The sequence below is a fragment of the Chanodichthys erythropterus genome, chromosome 1 (genome assembly GCF_024489055.1).
Source record: "Chanodichthys erythropterus isolate Z2021 chromosome 1, ASM2448905v1, whole genome shotgun sequence".
NCBI lineage: Eukaryota > Metazoa > Chordata > Actinopteri > Cypriniformes > Xenocyprididae > Chanodichthys > Chanodichthys erythropterus.
In genome coordinates, this window is record NC_090221.1 from 31,992,277 (window position 1) to 32,011,498 (window position 19,222).

Sequence of the window (19,222 nt, forward strand, 5' to 3'; positions counted from 1 at the left end):
TGGTGTTGGTGTTCTTGTTGCTATTACGTCCAGATTACACAGGCCTGGTCCCCCATCTGCCACAGTCATAAGCATGAGTGGTGCACATCTAGCCTAGGGGCCTCCATATGTACACACTTCCCCTAAGTCATTATTATGAGCCTCACTATCTAACACTGATTACAGCCTAAACAAACATGTGCAAGTACAACGATTGTAATGCTTAATTAAGATAACGCTTCAAGACCCATCTGTTTATGTTTACTTAAAGGTTCAGATCACCCAAAAAATGAAAATTATGTCATTAATTACACACCCTCATGTCGTTCCAAACCCATAAGACGTTCATTCATCTTGAATGAAGATCTTTTTGATGAAATCTGAGAGCTTTCTGTCCCTCCATAGACAACTGACACTCTGATGCATGAAAAAGGTCATAAAGAGATTGTAAAATTAATTTTGTCCAAATTTTATGAAGAGACATGATCACTTTATATGATGAACAAGCTTGTGTTCACATTTAAACATTGATTATTGAACATGACATGTTGTGTAACCAGCCTGTTCTCATTGTTAATACGTAGGTATTAATACGTAACTTTCAAAGACACAAAACGTACATTTTTGTACGTTTGGATAGGTGCTGAAACATACAATATGGACATGTTGGCAGCATTTAAACGTAGCATTATTACGTTTTTACAGCAAAAATTTTTTAAATATTTAAGAATCTTTCATGTCATAAAAAGTATAATTTCCCTTTTATCATTTTATAGAAAATATAAGATCCTTAAACCCCAGCCCCAACCCAAACATTGCAATTTTATGCAGAATATTTTAAAAAATCATAATAGACAGAAATGTGTAGGAATTTTAGTAACAATATAGCATTAAAACGATATTTTGAGCTGCAAATCCTACATCTACTCATAACCATTTCTTAAAACAACATATTGTTATAAATAAACAAACATAATCGAAAATTTTATTTAAAAGCGGTAGCAAAAGTAGTTCATATGATGATGAGTTGCAGTCCACTCTGTTCCCATTTTTTTTATTTTATTTTTTTTTTAATGGGGTACAGAGCAGAATTTAACTTATTAAACCATGAAAATATGAATCCAGCTTCTCTCCATGAATGTCAATAAAGTTCTTAGTGAAGGCACGCATATTTCAAATGTCAATCCACTGAAACACAGCATGTCGCAATCTGTGACGAAGTGTTGTAAACCATGTTGTAAATGCTTCTCGAGGGCGCGACTTTCAAATTTGAATCATAACGAGCACGGGCTTTGACCTTGATAATCGTTGCTGAGAATGAAGTTCGCTGGATAAAGGGCTGAATTTGGATTTGCTCCTTGCAAACATGGATTTTAAAGATTTGGAGTGCAGCGAACAAATAAAATTTGGGCCCTATTTTAACGATCTGAAACGCAAGTGTCAAAGCGCGAAGCGCAAGTAACTTTGTGGGCGGGTCTCGGCGCTGTTGCTATTTTCCCGGCGGGATAAATGGCTCTTGCGCCCGGCGCAAATCTAAAATGGGTTGGTCTGAAGTAGCTTCATTATTCATAGGTGTGGTTTGGGCGTAACGTGAAATAAACCAATCAGAGCGTCATCCAACATTCCCTTTAAAAGCAGGTGCGCAAGTTTCATTATGGATTGCTATTATTATGGCGTATTTACCAGGCGCACGCCAGGAGCAGTTCACAGCCGAGGAGACTGATGTTCTTGTAAGAGCAGTGAAAGACAGAGAAGTTGTGTTGTATGGGGATGGGAGAAACCCACCCAAAATAGCGTCGTTTAAACAGGTTTTTTCACATCTTCGTGGCACACCACAATGATTTCCGTCATCTCATGTGTTAATATTTTTTTAGTGTAACATATGATTTGCAAAAATAACTGTTGCATCTGTGTAGATTACATGAGCAAAGTGTATGCGTGTTGTGCACGCTATACGTTATGGTCAAGCATGCGCCCTTAAAATAGCATAATGAACAACGCGCAACGCGCCACTGACTTTAGACTAGGTTTTTTCTGGTCAGTGGCGCAATTGTTTAATGGAACAGCAAAATAGCACCAGGGATTGTTTGCGCCGGAACACGCCTCCTTTTTTGCGCTGAACCGCCCAGGGAGCGCAACTTCATTCACTAGTTTAGCGACGTGCCTCTGTGGAGGGAAAAGCGCGCTTTGCGCGGGTGCAAAATAGGAATGACACATGTGTCGGTGTACAAAGTCAATTGCGCTGGGTGCAAGATAGGGCCCTTTATGTGATTTGTGAATTTATGTTGTGCTTTGGTGTATCTTATGGTTGTATTGTCAGTCGCTTTATAAGGAGAAATGCCTTTTGTGACACAGCAAACAAACTAAATATTACAAAATGGTTAAACAGTTACAGAAATGTTATTAATTTTAAGGTTTTAAAGTGTTGTATTGTTTAACATTATGTAATCAGTTTGCAGCACAAGTCACGAACAGATGTTATTTCATATTAAGTAGATGAATAAACTGCATTTCATAAATGCGACTAAAAACATGCATTGATATGACAATTAAATACAATAGAATCAAAACTGCCATGATTTTAATAGTAATATATGGGAATTCATACACATTCACTCCGTAATTAAAATGTATGTTTTATTGCTGTCTATACATAAGTATTTTACGTTTTAGTGCTATAAATACGTCAATATTGTAAGTTTTTGTTTGTATGAAAAGTAGAACCACACTTTACGTAAAAATACACACGTATTCTCGTGAAATCACGTTGGCGTAACACACTAGAAGGAACCTCATTGGTTCTCGCACGTCAAGCGAGAATGCTTGAGCTTCTGTTTACCACAACTGATGTGTGAGTTAATCATTGTTTATATGTGAATAAAAACCATAAATTCAATCTGTTCATCATATAAAGTGATCGTGTCTCTTCAGAAAAATTGGACTAAACCGCTCAATTCATATGGATTAGTTTTATGATAGTTTTAGTTGCATAACTGTCAACAGAGGGACAGAAAGCTCTCAGATTTCATCAAAAAGATCTTAATTTGTACTCCAAAGATGAACGAAAGACTTATGGGTTTGGAATGACATGAGGGTGAGTGATTAATGAGAGAATTTTCTTTTTTGGTTGAACTATCCCTTTAAGACAAAACTAACTGTACTTACATTAAAACCCCACTGCTGAATTATACACTGTTTCATGGGATGCACAAACTGGATACTAAAAACTAATTATTAGTTCCAGATATTGGTTAAGAAATCTGAATTAGTTGATAATGTGAATTACTAACAGTAACAGCGGAAACAGAATGAGCAACAGCTAGCAAATGTGGAGACAATCTGAACCAATGGTTCCTGTAAAAGCGATCAGGACATGAGAATGGAAAGCACTCAGCAACGGAGGCTGGTGTTGGGGGAGCTCAGTGCTTGTTTATATTGCCTGTAAGAAGGATGGTGTACATGTGTGCTTTGAGGGTTTCACATCAGATGGTTTCCACATCAACTCTCCCCGGACCATCCGCTGAACAGCCATCCTGACGGGCAGATACAGTAGTGCGGTTTGGAGATATTGAGGATGACCAAGGTGAACTGTGGGTAATAACACACACACACACTGAATGAGCATCTGGAAAGTGTAGATAACACACAAGAAAAAAATGTGTTCTGTGTATCTGATTTTTACATTGGGCAACTTCACTCTCAAATGTTTTCTAATTTGAATCACAGGACAAATGTGGATATTCTTGATCTTTCAGTCCAAAAAACAAGATCAAATGAAAATATGAGTGGTCAAAATGTCAGTGGTCTTTACTCATGCAAAAATCTGCACCAAAACGCACACTTTAAGAACATTCATAGAAAAACAGAAAAGGTATTGGTAACTTTGCCAGGACTTTATCTGTTACATTTACATACATTTCCTTTAACCTTAAAACACAACAATGTGTATTCAAAGTATGAGTAAAACACCTGTGAAAAATCAAAACGTATTTTTTTTTTTTTTCATATTAATAAAGAACATTGTGAGCTATTTTTACAGACTTTTCTTGCCAGGGTAGTTGATTTAAAAAAAAAGATTAAAAACTGTTTTAAAGTGCTACCTTTGGGGTTTTACTGCAATAATTTATTAAATAAGTGGATATTGTTTTTTGTAAATTGGTTGAGCAAATTGCAAGAGTGCAGTGTCTGTTTTCCAGAAAAAAATTTTGTTAGAGTGATTGCTTTTTTTTATGACTAAGCAAAAAAAAAAGTCTATTAACTTTATCTATATACATTATCTAAGGGACACAAAAATGCATTTGGCATCCTTATTTTTCACAAGAAAAAAAAAATAATAATAATAATAAAATGATCTGAAATGTGTCTACCTACACTTTAGAAAACTCTGTAGCTATCTGAAGAAGGTATCAATGCAGCATTTAGACATGGGCCAGAAGCCAAATTCCTGCTGCCATATTCTCTTTACACTGCACAGGTCTTCAACCAGAATCCTTTCTGTGATGCGCCTTCATCGTTCTGGACAGCTGCCAAAACACAGCGCTGGCCAGTCATTGAAGCATGCCAGGTAGGCCGAAAGAATCAGAGCTTCTGATGGAGGCTTGTCAAAATGTTTGATGTTCTCCCAGTGTTGGTATTGTCTGTTGACAGCAGATCTCAGAAAGAGTTGATTACACAGATTCCAAAGCCACTGAGATCCATCTTCATGTTGTAATGAAGTATATGCTTGAGCTGGAATTGTGGCCTGTTTCTGAAGACTAACAGCCTGCCCTTTCAGCAGCTCATTATATAGAAGCAAGACTTATTCATTCCCCAAACCCAACATGACTATGAGACTAAATATACTAGATGGTACAAAATTGTTAACTAGATTTTTACATTTTAAGAAGAAAATATGAGAAGTGATTGCCCATGCAAAAGTAATAGGGTGGTTTTATTCTTAAGAAAAAAATTATTATGGTAACACGATTGTCACAGACACGTCAGGTTCCACCTCACTCCCTTACCCACGCACTCAATCACCAGCTTACTGATCAACGCCACCTGAAGCTCATCAGCACCGCAATCAGCACCAGCATTAAAGACACCACACTCACACACACTCACTGGTCCTGGAGATGCAGCCGCACCTCTACACTACCGACACAGCAAAAATAGCGTTCATCATTTCGCAACTGCAAGGTAAGGCCCTGCAATGGGCAGATTCCTTATGGACTCAGAAAGGCCCTGTCGTCCAATCATATTCGGCGTTCGTCTCTCACTTCCGCGAGGTCTTTGGGAAACCTCTGAAGGATTCTTCTACTGGTGAGAAACTCTATAATCTAAAGCAAAGGAATCTCTCTGTAAATGATTATGCCTTGCAGTTCCGAACGTTAGCCACCACCAGCGGATGGAATGAACAAGCCCTCATCACCTCTTTCCGTCAAGGATTGGAACCCAACGTGCGGCTGCATCTCGCTGCATACGAGGACTCAATGGGACTTGAACGCTTCATCCAACTCGCCATCCGCGTGGGTTCTCGTATGCAGTCGTGTCTCCTCGAGCACCAGGGCCAGTCGTCTGCCACCAACCTCCTCCGCCGGTCAGAACCCGTCAGCTCCCCAGAACCAGCCACCGAGCCTATGCAAAATGACCATTCACGTCTAACCTCCAATGAAAGACAAAGAAGATTAACTCTGAACTTATGTTTATATTGTGGATCTCCGGGGCATGTTCTCGGCCCGTGGTGAGTGCTATTTTCCCTTCCATTCAGAAAATGAAACCACTCACAACTATTGTAATCCTTACTGCTGCAAATACCTCTGTTCCAGTGGTGGTGCTCCTCGACTCAGGGTCAGCAGGAAATTTCATCTCAGGCGCCCTCTGTCGACAACTCAAGCTCAAGATCTCCCCGTCTCCGGTTAACTATCAAATCCACTCCATCACGGGCAAACCCCTGAGCCGTAAGAACATCCGTCATTGTGTGGGACCACTTCAACTCTGCGTGGGTATTCTGCACTCTGAAAAGATACATCTGCTGGTTCTGGAGGAATCCACCGCTGACGTGGTTCTAGGGCGCCCGTGGCTCGAACAACATAATCCCACCATCTCCTGGCGCACGGGCGAAGTCCTGAAGTGGGGCGACCACTGCTTTCCAGATTGCTTCCCAGCGCTTCCTGTTCCAAAGTCTCCACTCTCCGAGTCTCTCTCCATGAACGCAACCTCTATTGAAAGCCCCGTCGAGAAATGCTCCGTGGATGTACCCCCGGACTACGCCCCCTTCAGTGACGTTTTCTGCCTGCAACGCGCCTCCAAGCTTCCTCCACACCGGCCATGGGACTGTGCCATCGATCTGCTACCGGGTGAACCAGTGCCCAGGGGACGCATCTACCCCCTGTCAATACCGGAGGAGAAGGCCATGGAGGAATACATCAAAGAGGCCCTCAACCAAGGTTACATCCGCCCGTCTACTTCCCCTGCTGCTTCAAGCTTCTTTTTTGTGGCGAAGAAGGACGGAGGCTGGAGGCCCTGCATTGATTACCGTGCCCTCAACAAAATCACAGTCAAATTCCGCTACCCGCTTCCCCTCGTCCCAGCGGCCCTGGAACATCTCCGTGGTGCCACTGTGTTCACTAAGCTGGACCTCCGCAGCGCGTACAACCTCATCCGGATACACGAGGGGGACGAGTGGAAGACCGCCTTTGTCACGCCCACCGGACACTACGAGTATCTTGTCATGCCATATGGCCTGGTCAACACCCCCTCCGTATTCCAGGACTTCATACACGAGGTGCTCCGGGAGTTTCTACACAAGTTCGTTCGTTTCGTTCGTTCGTTCGTTCGTTCTGGTATACATTGCTGACATCCTCATCTACTCCCGGAGCTTGGCCGAACATCGCCACCACATTGCGGAGGTCCTCCAACGCTTACGGCAATTCCACCTCTTCCTCAAAGCTGAAAAGTGCTCCTTTCACCAGCACTCTGTCCAGTTCCTGGGGTACGTAATAGATCACAGTGGCATCCGGATGGACGAGGGGAAGGTCTCCGCTATTCAGTCCTGGCCCACTCCATCTTCAATCAAAGAACTCCAACGCTTCCTAGGTTTCTCCAACTTCTACCGCCGGTTTATCAAGAACTACAGCACCATAGTCAGTCCACTAACCAACCTACTCCGTAATCAGCCCAAGTCTCTGTCCTGGTCCCAACCAGCCACCAACACCTTCGAGACCCTTAAAAGAGCCTTCACCACCGCTCCCCTCCTTGTCCACCCCAATCCAGAGCTCCCATTCGTTGTGGAAGTGGACGCCTCCACCACCGGAGTGGGAGCGGTCCTCTCGCAGCAGCAGGGGACGCCAAGTAGACTCCATCCATGCGCCTTCTTCTCCCGCAAGCTCAACCCGGCGGAGGTCGATTACGACATCGGTGACTGCGAACTCCTGGCCGTCAAGCTTGCCCTCGAGGAGTGGAGGCATTGGTTGGAGGGGGCTACTCATCCATTCCAAGTTCTCACTGATCATAAAAACCTTGAATATCTGAAGGCTGCCAAGAGACTCAACCTGCGCCAAGCTCGCTGGGCCATGTTTTTCTCAAGGTTTAATTTCTCGATCTCCTACCGCCCTGGTTCAAAAAATACCAAAGCCGACGCCCTGTCTCGCCTCCATTCTCCTGATGAAAAGCCTGAAGATCCTGAAACAATCCTGCCGGAATCCATCTTCGTGAGCCCTATCCAGTGGTCCAAAGAAACCATTCCCTCCTCCAATGCCTCCACACGCACTCCGCCGGGTTGCCCTCAAGGCTTGCAATACGTCACATGGGCACGTCGCACTCCACTCCTGCACAATACCCACTCTTCACTTGGCACTGGTCACCCGGGGGTCAATGAGACCCTCTCGTTGCTCAAACAACGCTTCTGGTGGCCCAACATGGCCAACGATGTCAGAAGGTACGTGCAGGGCTGCAGGGAGTGTGCCATCTCCAAGAGCCCACTCCATCTTCCCACCGGCAAGCTCCTACCTCTGCCCGTTCCTGAGAGACCCTGGTCACACCTGGGAGTGGACTTCGTCACAGATCTCCCTGAGTCTAACGGTAACACATGCATCCTAGTGGTGGTAGACCGCTTCTCGAAGTCCTGCCGTCTGATACCCCTGGAGGGTCTACCTACCGCTATTGCAACTGCTGAGTTAATGTTTAATCATGTCTTTCATCATTATGGAATACCTGAAGATATAGTCTCCGACAGAGGACCCCAATTCGTCTCCCACGTCTGGAAAGCCTTCTTCTCGCTCCTGGGTGTGACCGTCAGCCTTTCATCGGGATACCATCCTCAGTCGAACGGGCAGACGGAACGCAAGATCCAGGAGATAGGCCGCTTCCTGCGTACCTTCTGTCACGGCCACCAGAACTCCTGGAACCAGTACCTGGGTTGGGCCGAGTACGCACAGAACTCCCTCCGCCAAGCCACAACTGGACTGACACCCTTCCAGTGTGTACTCGGCTACCAACCCCCACTGTTCCCCTCGGATGGGGAACCTTCCAACGTCCCCGCAGTCGACTACTGGTTCCGGGAGAGCGAGAGGGTTTGGGACTCAGCTCATCACCAACTGCAGAGAGCCCTGCGCAGACGCAAGACGACAGCCGACCTTCGGCGCTCCGAAGCTCCAGTATACCAAGCGGGGCAGAAGGTCTGGCTGTCCACCAGGGACATCAGGATGCGTCTGCCCTGCAAGAAGCTGAGTCCCCACTTCATTGGCCCATTCACAATCATCCGGCAGATCAACCCCGTCACCTACCTTCTCCAAATCCCAGCACAGTATAGTAGAATCCACCCTACATTCCATGTGTCACTGCTTAAGCCTCACCACCCTTCTGTTGTTCCCTCCACAGAACCTGACATGGCAGCCGCCGAGCCCCCCCTTCCACTCATCCTGGAGGACGGCACAGCTTATGTGGTTCACGAAATCCTGGATTCCCGGCGCCGTGGTGGTCAGCTCGAATACCTCGTCGACTGGGAGGGCTATGGCCCCGAAGAACGCTCATGGGTTCCCAAGAATGATATCCTTGATCCTATCCTGTTACAGAACTTCCACGCCAATCACCCAGACAGACCTGCCCCACGCCCTAGAGGAAGACCACCACGACGTCGGGGTCCGCGGCCCTCAGGAGCGGGCCGTGGGAGGGGGGGTACTGTCACAGACACGTCAGGTTCCACCTCACTCCCTTACCCACGCACTCAATCACCAGCTTACTGATCACCGCCACCTGAAGCTCATCAGCACCGCAATCAGCACCAGCATAAAGACACCACACTCACACACACTCACTGTCCGGTCTTGTTTGCACTACCTCTAATGTATGCTTACCTTAAGGACTCCCAACGCCATATCTACCTGCTCCAGACGTCTCCTCCAGCTCCCTTGTCTCCTGCTCCTCGTGTATACTTACCTGCTTGTGTGTGAGTGTCTCCGCCAGCTCCTTCCATCATTTGCATCTGCAAGACAGAATCAGGAAAGTATTATATTCTCTTCATCTCTCATCTTCCCATTATCTGCTTACCATCACCCAGTGCTCTGCTTATTGTGAAATAAACTTACCTGGATTGTTATTATCTCTGCCTCCGTGTCTCTGTTGTAACAACGATGGTCCACTTTAGACATTCTACTAATAATAAGGCCTGTTTACACGTGGTATTAAGATGCATTTTCGTTGATCAGATCACAAGTGGATGACGCTAAATATGTGTAAACGGGGTCTAAAACGTTTCAATCTTTTCCACTTTCGACCACTTCCAGAGGTAGTCGAAAAACACATTCAGCTGGATTGCTTTCATAGTGCATGCTCATGTGGTCGAATTTGTTTGAACAGCCACAAAAGACCATCTACATTTACATTTACATTTATGCATTTGGCAGACGCTTTTATCCAAAGCGACTTACATTGCATTATACTATACATTTGTATCTGAGTATGTGCAATCCCTGGGATCGAACCCATGACCTTGGCATTGCTAGTGCCACGCTCTAACCACTGAGCTACAGGAAATCTACTAATCTACTCTCGGCCTACTGACTAAATGCCTAAACATTATGGGAAGCGCGCTAGCCAGACGGGATTTGTTGGCTGAAAACTCAAGTTTGGTTTGAAGAGGAAAAATGTACCAAGCACAATGTTCTCTCACCATTTCTGTTTTCTAACACCTACTCACTGTGTTCGGCGTGGTCTTGCAGCTATATTATAGCACAAACAAATGCTGCTGCTCATTTCGTGTTCATATGAAAATTGTGCAAGCTTATTTCATCCATTAGATTGAAAAATCTGAAAAAGGTCAAACATTTACCCACCCATATACCCATAGACCCTACCCTTTGAAGAAATCAGGACATAATTGGTTGAAAGTGAACAAAAGAGACAGATTAAAACACCAGGTGTAAACGGGAATATGTCTCCCTCATGATCCGATCGGCCAAAATGCATTTTAATAACAGATGTAAACAGTGCCTAAGTAAGGGTATACTCACACTAGGCAACCGAGCCTGAGCGCGATTGACCTCTTCCAAGAGGGCCAGGGACGGCTAAACGAACCACGATCCGGCACGAAACTGAGCGGTCACACTAGTCAAACGAACCAGGCTTTGGGGGTCAAACGCGCTCGGGTACGGTGCAGAGTGCCTAGTGTGAGTACCAATTTTGCAACTATGTGCGTTTCTCAATGTCAAGGAAGGATATTCGGAAGCCAGAATTTCGAGGATGCTACGTCATCGACATCCGTCGAAGGACTGTTCCAATGTTAAGGATCCTCAGAATTTCAAACAAGGACTGAGTCCTTCATTCGAAAAATATCCCATATACAGAAAAAGGATGCATATGTGTAGCCTTCACGCTCTTGGCGCTCTAAAATCACCCACAATCCTATGCGCCCAGCTTTGCGATCCTTGTTCAAAAAATTAAAAAAAAATAAATAAATGTTGGACGTTAGCGGACAATATGCTTTCAAATGTAAGTATATTTATGTTACCAAACATTTGTTATAACTGTAGTAAATATGCCAGATAAATAAAGTTTAACGTTTAAATGCCAGTACAAATTACTACCGTATTGATATTATAAATTATACAAATACAAATTACGTTATTGATGGCTAACTGAACCGGACCATCATTTAACAATTGTTAGCTTGGTTGCCATCACCGGCATTTCTTTTACCTTTTCACTGACTTAATGACGCAATGACGTGCACTTGCTAGTCTGTTCCATTTATGTGTTCTCCGAATGCTAAAGAGGAGCCTCGCCTAGAATCTGAAGGAAGTGACTTGGAAGGACCAGTCCTGCCAAGGAAGTATCCTTGACATTGAGAAACGCCTTCTGTTATTAGTAGACTGTCTGCTTATTATCTTCTAACACTTTATTTTGATGCTTTCCCAACAGACATTCTTTGCAACTACATGTCAACTTATTACCCGAACCCTAACACCTAACCTCTACCTAACAGTCTACTAACAGTCTACTACAGTCTAATAATATCAAACTCAAAATATAGCTGCGAGCAGCGATGGCGGGCCCAAGCCCGGTGGCACCGCCACCCCGGTGGCTTCAGGGCAACTGTGCACAGCGGGCAATAGGCACTTAAAACGGTTAAACATCAAAGGACTATGTCAAATTCACTCCACATTTACTGCACTACAAGGTGCCGTTATAGAGCCCCTCCTCCCTGCCCATTTTCAAAGGATTACATGTGCCAAGTTTTAACATTATTCTGATGAATTTTGAAGCAAATCAGGTAAAAATAAGAGGGTGATCTCAATGTATGCTGAAAGTGACACATTTTCTGCTTCCAGTTGGTGGCGCTATGACTTTGAATCACAATAGTCAAATCCATGTGATCAGCCTTGTACAACGAAGACTAAGCCAAAGTTTCATCAAAATCAATTAATGTATGCAGAAGTTATAACACTTTGTTTCCCTTTTCTTGCCATAAATTTGTTGCCTCGCCACGGCCAAACCGTTTGAGATATCCAAAATCTGTTTGCAATTAAACAACTTCAATGTGTTAGCAACAAGTTAAAAAAGGTTGGTGTAAATTGGATAAACCCTGTAGGAGTAGTAGTATAAAATTCATAGCCTGTTTTTTCAAAAAATTAACATTCAAACCAAAATAGCTGACTTCCTGTTGGTCGGAGCTAATGAATGTAAATTAGAAAATTGTCCGGCTTGATGAGAATAATATGTGTACCGAGTTTGGTGACTGTAGGAAAAACTAACCCCCACTTTTGTCAAAAGGTGGCGCTACTGAGCCCCTCCACCACGCCCATTTCTATGGCTTTGTCCATGTCTACTGGTTGACAATATTGATGTGTGTGTCGAGTTTCATGCAATTTGAAGCATGTTAAGAGCCTCAAAAACACTCAAGAATATTATTACAGTTTGACCTGTTGCCATGGCAACAATATTTCAAATATCAAAAATCCTGTCATAGGTCTACATCTTCTGTGTATTGACATTACACTGATGAAGTTTGAAGCAAATCAGGTAAAAATAAGAGGGTGATCTCAAAGCATTTTAAAAGTGATACACTTCTTGCTGCCATTTGGTGGCGCTATAACTTTGACTCACAATAGTTACATCCATGTGATCAGACTACTACAACCAACACACTCCTGAAGTTTCATAAACATCAATCAATGTATGCAGAAGTTATAACACATTTCCTGTTTCCCTTTTCTCGCCATAAATTCGTTGCCTCGCCACGGCCAAACCGTTTGAGATATCCAAAATCCGTTTGCAATTAAACAACTTCAATGTGTTCGCAACAAGTTAAAAAAAGCTTGGTGTAAATTGGATAAACCCTGTAGGAGTAGTAGTATAAAATTCATAGCCTGTTTTTTCAAAAAATTAACATTCAAACCAAAATAGCTGACTTCCTGTTGGTCGGAGCTAATGAATGTAAATTAGAAAATTGTCCGGCTTGATGAGAATAATATGTGTACCGAGTTTGGTGACTGTAGGAAAAACTAACCCCCACTTTTGTCAAAAGGTGGCGCTACTGAGCCCCTCCACCACGCCCATTTCTATGGCTTTGTCCATGTCTACTGGTTGACAATATTGATGTGTGTGTCGAGTTTCATGCAATTTGAAGCATGTTAAGAGCCTCAAAAACACTCAAGAATATTATTACAGTTTGACCTGTTGCCATGGCAACAATATTTCAAATATCAAAAATCCTGTCATAGGTCTACATCTGCTGTGTATTGACATTACACTGATGAAGTTTGAAGCAAATCAGGTAAAAATAAGAGGGTGATCTCAAAACATTTCAAAAAGTGATACACTTCCTGCTGCCAGTTGGTGGCGCTATAACTTTGACTCACAATAGTCACATCCATGTGATCAGACTCCTATAACGAACACACTCGTGAAGTTTCATAAAGATCAATATATGTATTAAGACGTTATAACACATTTCCTGTTTCCTTTTTCTCGCCATAAATTCGTTGCCTCGCCACGGCCAAACCGTTCGAGATATCAAAAATCCCCTGGCAATTTTTAATCATCAGTGTCTTGACTTCATGCTGACCGAGTTTGGTGGCGATCGGATTAATCGTCTAGGAGGAGTATATCAAATTCCAGAGCATGCGTTTTTCAAACAACCCTTAATAGCTGACTTCCTGTTGGCGTGGCGATTAACTTAGAGCGCGAAAGTTGTTCGGCCCGATGAGGTCTATATGTGTACCGAGTTTCATACTAATACGTGCAAGCATGTTTAATATATGGACCAAATTTTCAGACTTTTTTCAAGGGGGCGCTGTCGAGCCCCCCTGCCACGCCCGGGTACCAGCCTCTCCGGCGTCCTAATGGCCGCGGATTCCAATGTGTGTGCCAATTTTCAAGAGTTTTTGAGCATGTTAAGGCCCCCAAAAAGCCCCGGAAGACGGAAAAAAAAAAAAAATAAATAAATAAATATAGCTGCGAGCAGCGATGGCGGGCCCAAGCCCGGTGGCACCGCCACCCCGGTGGCTTCAGGGCAACTGTGCACAGCGGGCAATAGGCACTTAAAACGGTTAAACATCAAAGGACTATGTCAAATTCACTCCACATTTACTGCACTACAAGGTGCCGTTATAGAGCCCCTCCTCCCTGCCCATTTTCAAAGGATTACATGTGCCAAGTTTTAACATTATTCTGATGAATTTTGAAGCAAATCAGGTAAAAATAAGAGGGTGATCTCAATGTATGCTGAAAGTGACACATTTTCTGCTTCCAGTTGGTGGCGCTATGACTTTGAATCACAATAGTCAAATCCATGCGATCAGCCTTGTACAACGAAGACTAAGCCAAAGTTTCATCAAAATCAATTAATGTATGCAGAAGTTATAACACTTTGTTTCCCTTTTCTTGCCATAAATTCGTTGCCTCGCCACGGCCAAACCGTTTGAGATATCCAAAATCCGTTTGCAATTAAACAACTTCAATGTGTTAGCAACAAGTTAAAAAAAGCTTGGTGTAAATTGGATAAACCCTGTAGGAGTAGTAGTATAAAATTCATAGCCTGTTTTTTCAAAAAATTAACATTCAAACCAAAATAGCTGACTTCCTGTTGGTCGGAGCTAATGAATGTAAATTAGAAAATTGTCCGGCTTGATGAGAATAATATGTGTACCGAGTTTGGTGACTGTAGGAAAAACTAACCCCCACTTTTGTCAAAAGGTGGCGCTACTGAGCCCCTCCACCACGCCCATTTCTATGGCTTTGTCCATGTCTACTGGTTGACAATATTGATGTGTGTGTCGAGTTTCATGCAATTTGAAGCATGTTAAGAGCCTCAAAAACACTCAAGAATATTATTACAGTTTGACCTGTTGCCATGGCAACAATATTTCAAATATCAAAAATCCTGTCATAGGTCTACATCTGCTGTGTATTGACATTACACTGATGAAGTTTGAAGCAAATCAGGTAAAAATAAGAGGGTGATCTCAAAGCATTTTAAAAGTGATACACTTCTTGCTGCCATTTGGTGGCGCTATAACTTTGACTCACAATAGTTACATCCATGTGATCAGACTACTACAACCAACACACTCCTGAAGTTTCATAAACATCAATCAATGTATGCAGAAGTTATAACACATTTCCTGTTTCCCTTTTCTCGCCATAAATTCGTTGCCTCGCCACGGCCAAACCGTTTGAGATATCCAAAATCCGTTTGCAATTAAACAACTTCAATGTGTTCGCAACAAGTTAAAAAAAGCTTGGTGTAAATTGGATAAACCCTGTAGGAGTAGTAGTATAAAATTCATAGCCTGTTTTTTCAAAAAATTAACATTCAAACCAAAATAGCTGACTTCCTGTTGGTCGGAGCTAATGAATGTAAATTAGAAAATTGTCCGGCTTGATGAGAATAATATGTGTACCGAGTTTGGTGACTGTAGGAAAAACTAACCCCCACTTTTGTCAAAAGGTGGCGCTACTGAGCCCCTCCACCACGCCCATTTCTATGGCTTTGTCCATGTCTACTGGTTGACAATATTGATGTGTGTGTCGAGTTTCATGCAATTTGAAGCATGTTAAGAGCCTCAAAAACACTCAAGAATATTATTACAGTTTGACCTGTTGCCATGGCAACAATATTTCAAATATCAAAAATCCTGTCATAGGTCTACATCTGCTGTGTATTGACATTACACTGATGAAGTTTGAAGCAAATCAGGTAAAAATAAGAGGGTGATCTCAAAACATTTCAAAAAGTGATACACTTCCTGCTGCCAGTTGGTGGCGCTATAACTTTGACTCACAATAGTCACATCCATGTGATCAGACTCCTATAACGAACACACTCGTGAAGTTTCATAAAGATCAATATATGTATTAAGACGTTATAACACATTTCCTGTTTCCTTTTTCTCGCCATAAATTCGTTGCCTCGCCACGGCCAAACCGTTCGAGATATCAAAAATCCCCTGGCAATTTTTAATCATCAGTGTCTTGACTTCATGCTGACCGAGTTTGGTGGCGATCGGATTAATCGTCTAGGAGGAGTATATCAAATTCCAGAGCATGCGTTTTTCAAACAACCCTTAATAGCTGACTTCCTGTTGGCGTGGCGATTAACTTAGAGCGCGAAAGTTGTTCGGCCCGATGAGGTCTATATGTGTACCGAGTTTCATACTAATACGTGCAAGCATGTTTAATATATGGACCAAATTTTCAGACTTTTTTCAAGGGGGCGCTGTCGAGCCCCCTGCCACGCCCGGGTACCAGCCTCTCCGGCGTCCTAATGGCCGCGGATTCCAATGTGTGTGCCAATTTTCAAGAGTTTTTGAGCATGTTAAGGCCCCCAAAAAGCCCCGGAAGACGGAAAAAAAAAAAAAAAAAAAAAAATAATAAATATAGCTGCGAGCAGCGATGGCGGGCCCAAGCCCGGTGGCACCGCCACCCCGGTGGCTTCAGGGCAACTGTGCACAGCGGGCAATAGGCACTTAAAACGGTTAAACATCAAAGGACTATGTCAAATTCACTCCACATTTACTGCACTACAAGGTGCCGTTATAGAGCCCCTCCTCCCTGCCCATTTTCAAAGGATTACATGTGCCAAGTTTTAACATTATTCTGATGAATTTTGAAGCAAATCAGGTAAAAATAAGAGGGTGATCTCAATGTATGCTGAAAGTGACACATTTTCTGCTTCCAGTTGGTGGCGCTATGACTTTGAATCACAATAGTCAAATCCATGTGATCAGCCTTGTACAACGAAGACTAAGCCAAAGTTTCATCAAAATCAATTAATGTATGCAGAAGTTATAACACTTTGTTTCCCTTTTCTTGCCATAAATTCGTTGCCTCGCCACGGCCAAACCGTTTGAGATATCCAAAATCCGTTTGCAATTAAACAACTTCAATGTGTTAGCAACAAGTTAAAAAAAGCTTGGTGTAAATTGGATAAACCCTGTAGGAGTAGTAGTATAAAATTCATAGCCTGTTTTTTCAAAAAATTAACATTCAAACCAAAATAGCTGACTACCTGTTGGTCGGAGCTAATGAATGTAAATTAGAAAATTGTCCGGCTTGATGAGAATAATATGTGTACCGAGTTTGGTGACTGTAGGAAAAACTAACCCCCCCACTTTTGTCAAAAGGTGGCGCTACTGAGCCCCTCCACCACGCCCATTTCTATGGCTTTGTCCATGTCTACTGGTTGACAATATTGATGTGTGTGTCGAGTTTCATGCAATTTGAAGCATGTTAAGAGCCCCAAAAACACTCAAGAATATTATTACAGTTTGACCTGTTGCCATGGCAACAATATTTCAAATATCAAAAATCCTGTCATAGGTCTACATCTGCTGTGTATTGACATTACACTGATGAAGTTTGAAGCAAATCAGGTAAAAATAAGAGGGTGATCTCAAAGCATTTTAAAAGTGATACACTTCTTGCTGCCATTTGGTGGCGCTATAACTTTGACTCACAATAGTTACATCCATGTGATCAGACTACTACAACCAACACACTCCTGAAGTTTCATAAACATCAATCAATGTATGCAGAAGTTATAACACATTTCCTGTTTCCCTTTTCTCGCCATAAATTCGTTGCCTCGCCACGGCCAAACCGTTTGAGATATCCAAAATCCGTTTGCAATTAAACAACTTCAATGTGTTCGCAACAAGTTAAAAAAAGCTTGGTGTAAATTGGATAAACCCTGTAGGAGTAGTAGTATAAAATTCATAGCCTGTTTTTTCAAAAAATTAACATTCAAACCAAAATAGCTGACTTCCTGTTGGTCGGAGCTAATGAATGTAAATTAGAAAATTGTCCGGCTTGATGAGAATAATATGTGTACCGAGTTTGGTGACTGTAGGAAAAACTAACCCCCCCACTTTTGTCAAAAGGTGGCGCTACTGAGCCCCTCCACCACGCCCATTTCTATGGCTTTGTCCATGTCTACTGGTTGACAATATTGATGTGTGTGTCGAGTTTCATGCAATTTGAAGCATGTTAAGAGCCTCAAAAACACTCAAGAATATTATTACAGTTTGACCTGTTGCCATGGCAACAATATTTCAAATATCAAAAATCCTGTCATAGGTCTACATCTGCTGTGTATTGACATTACACTGATGAAGTTTGAAGCAAATCAGGTAAAAATAAGAGGGTGATCTCAAAACATTTCAAAAAGTGATACACTTCCTGCTGCCAGTTGGTGGCGCTATAACTTTGACTCACAATAGTCACATCCATGTGATCAGACTCCTATAACGAACACACTCGTGAAGTTTCATAAAGATCAATATATGTATTAAGACGTTATAACACATTTCCTGTTTCCTTTTTCTCGCCATAAATTCGTTGCCTCGCCACGGCCAAACCGTTCGAGATATCAAAAATCCCCTGGCAATTTTTAATCATCAGTGTCTTGACTTCATGCTGACCGAGTTTGGTGGCGATCGGATTAATCGTCTAGGAGGAGTATATCAAATTCCAGAGCATGCGTTTTTCAAACAACCCTTAATAGCTGACTTCCTGTTGGCGTGGCGATTAACTTAGAGCGCGAAAGTTGTTCGGCCCGATGAGGTCTATATGTGTACCGAGTTTCATACTAATACGTGCAAGCATGTTTAATATATGGACCAAATTTTCAGACTTTTTTCAAGGGGGCGCTGTCGAGCCCCCCTGCCACGCCCGGGTACCAGCCTCTCCGGCGTCCTAATGGCCGCGGATTCCAATGTGTGTGCCAATTTTCAAGAGTTTTTGAGCATGTTAAGGCCCCCAAAAAGCCCCGGAAGACGGAAAAAAAATAAAAAAAAAAAAATAAAAAAAAATAATAATAATCCTTAGAAGAACAAGAGGGCCCTGCGCGAATTTTCGCTTGGGCCCTAATAATAATCCTTAGAAGAACAAGAGGGCCCTGCGCGAATTTTCGCTTGGGCCCTAATAATCCTTAGAAGAACAAGAGGGCCCTGCGCGCTTAATTCGCTTGGGCCCTAATAATAATCCTTAGAAGAACAAGAGGGCCCTGCGCGAATTTTCGCTTGGGCCCTAATAATAATAATCCTTAGAAGAACAAGAGGGCCCTGCGCGAATTTTCGCTTGGGCCCTAAATAATAATAATCCTTAGAAGAACAAGAGGGCCCTGCGCGAATTTTCGCTTGGGCCCTAATAACGAGCAGCGATGGCGGGCCCAAGCCCGGTGGCACCGCCACCCCGGTGGCTTCAGGGCAACTGTGCACAGCGGGCAATAGGCACTTAAAACGGTTAAACATCAAAGGACTGTGTC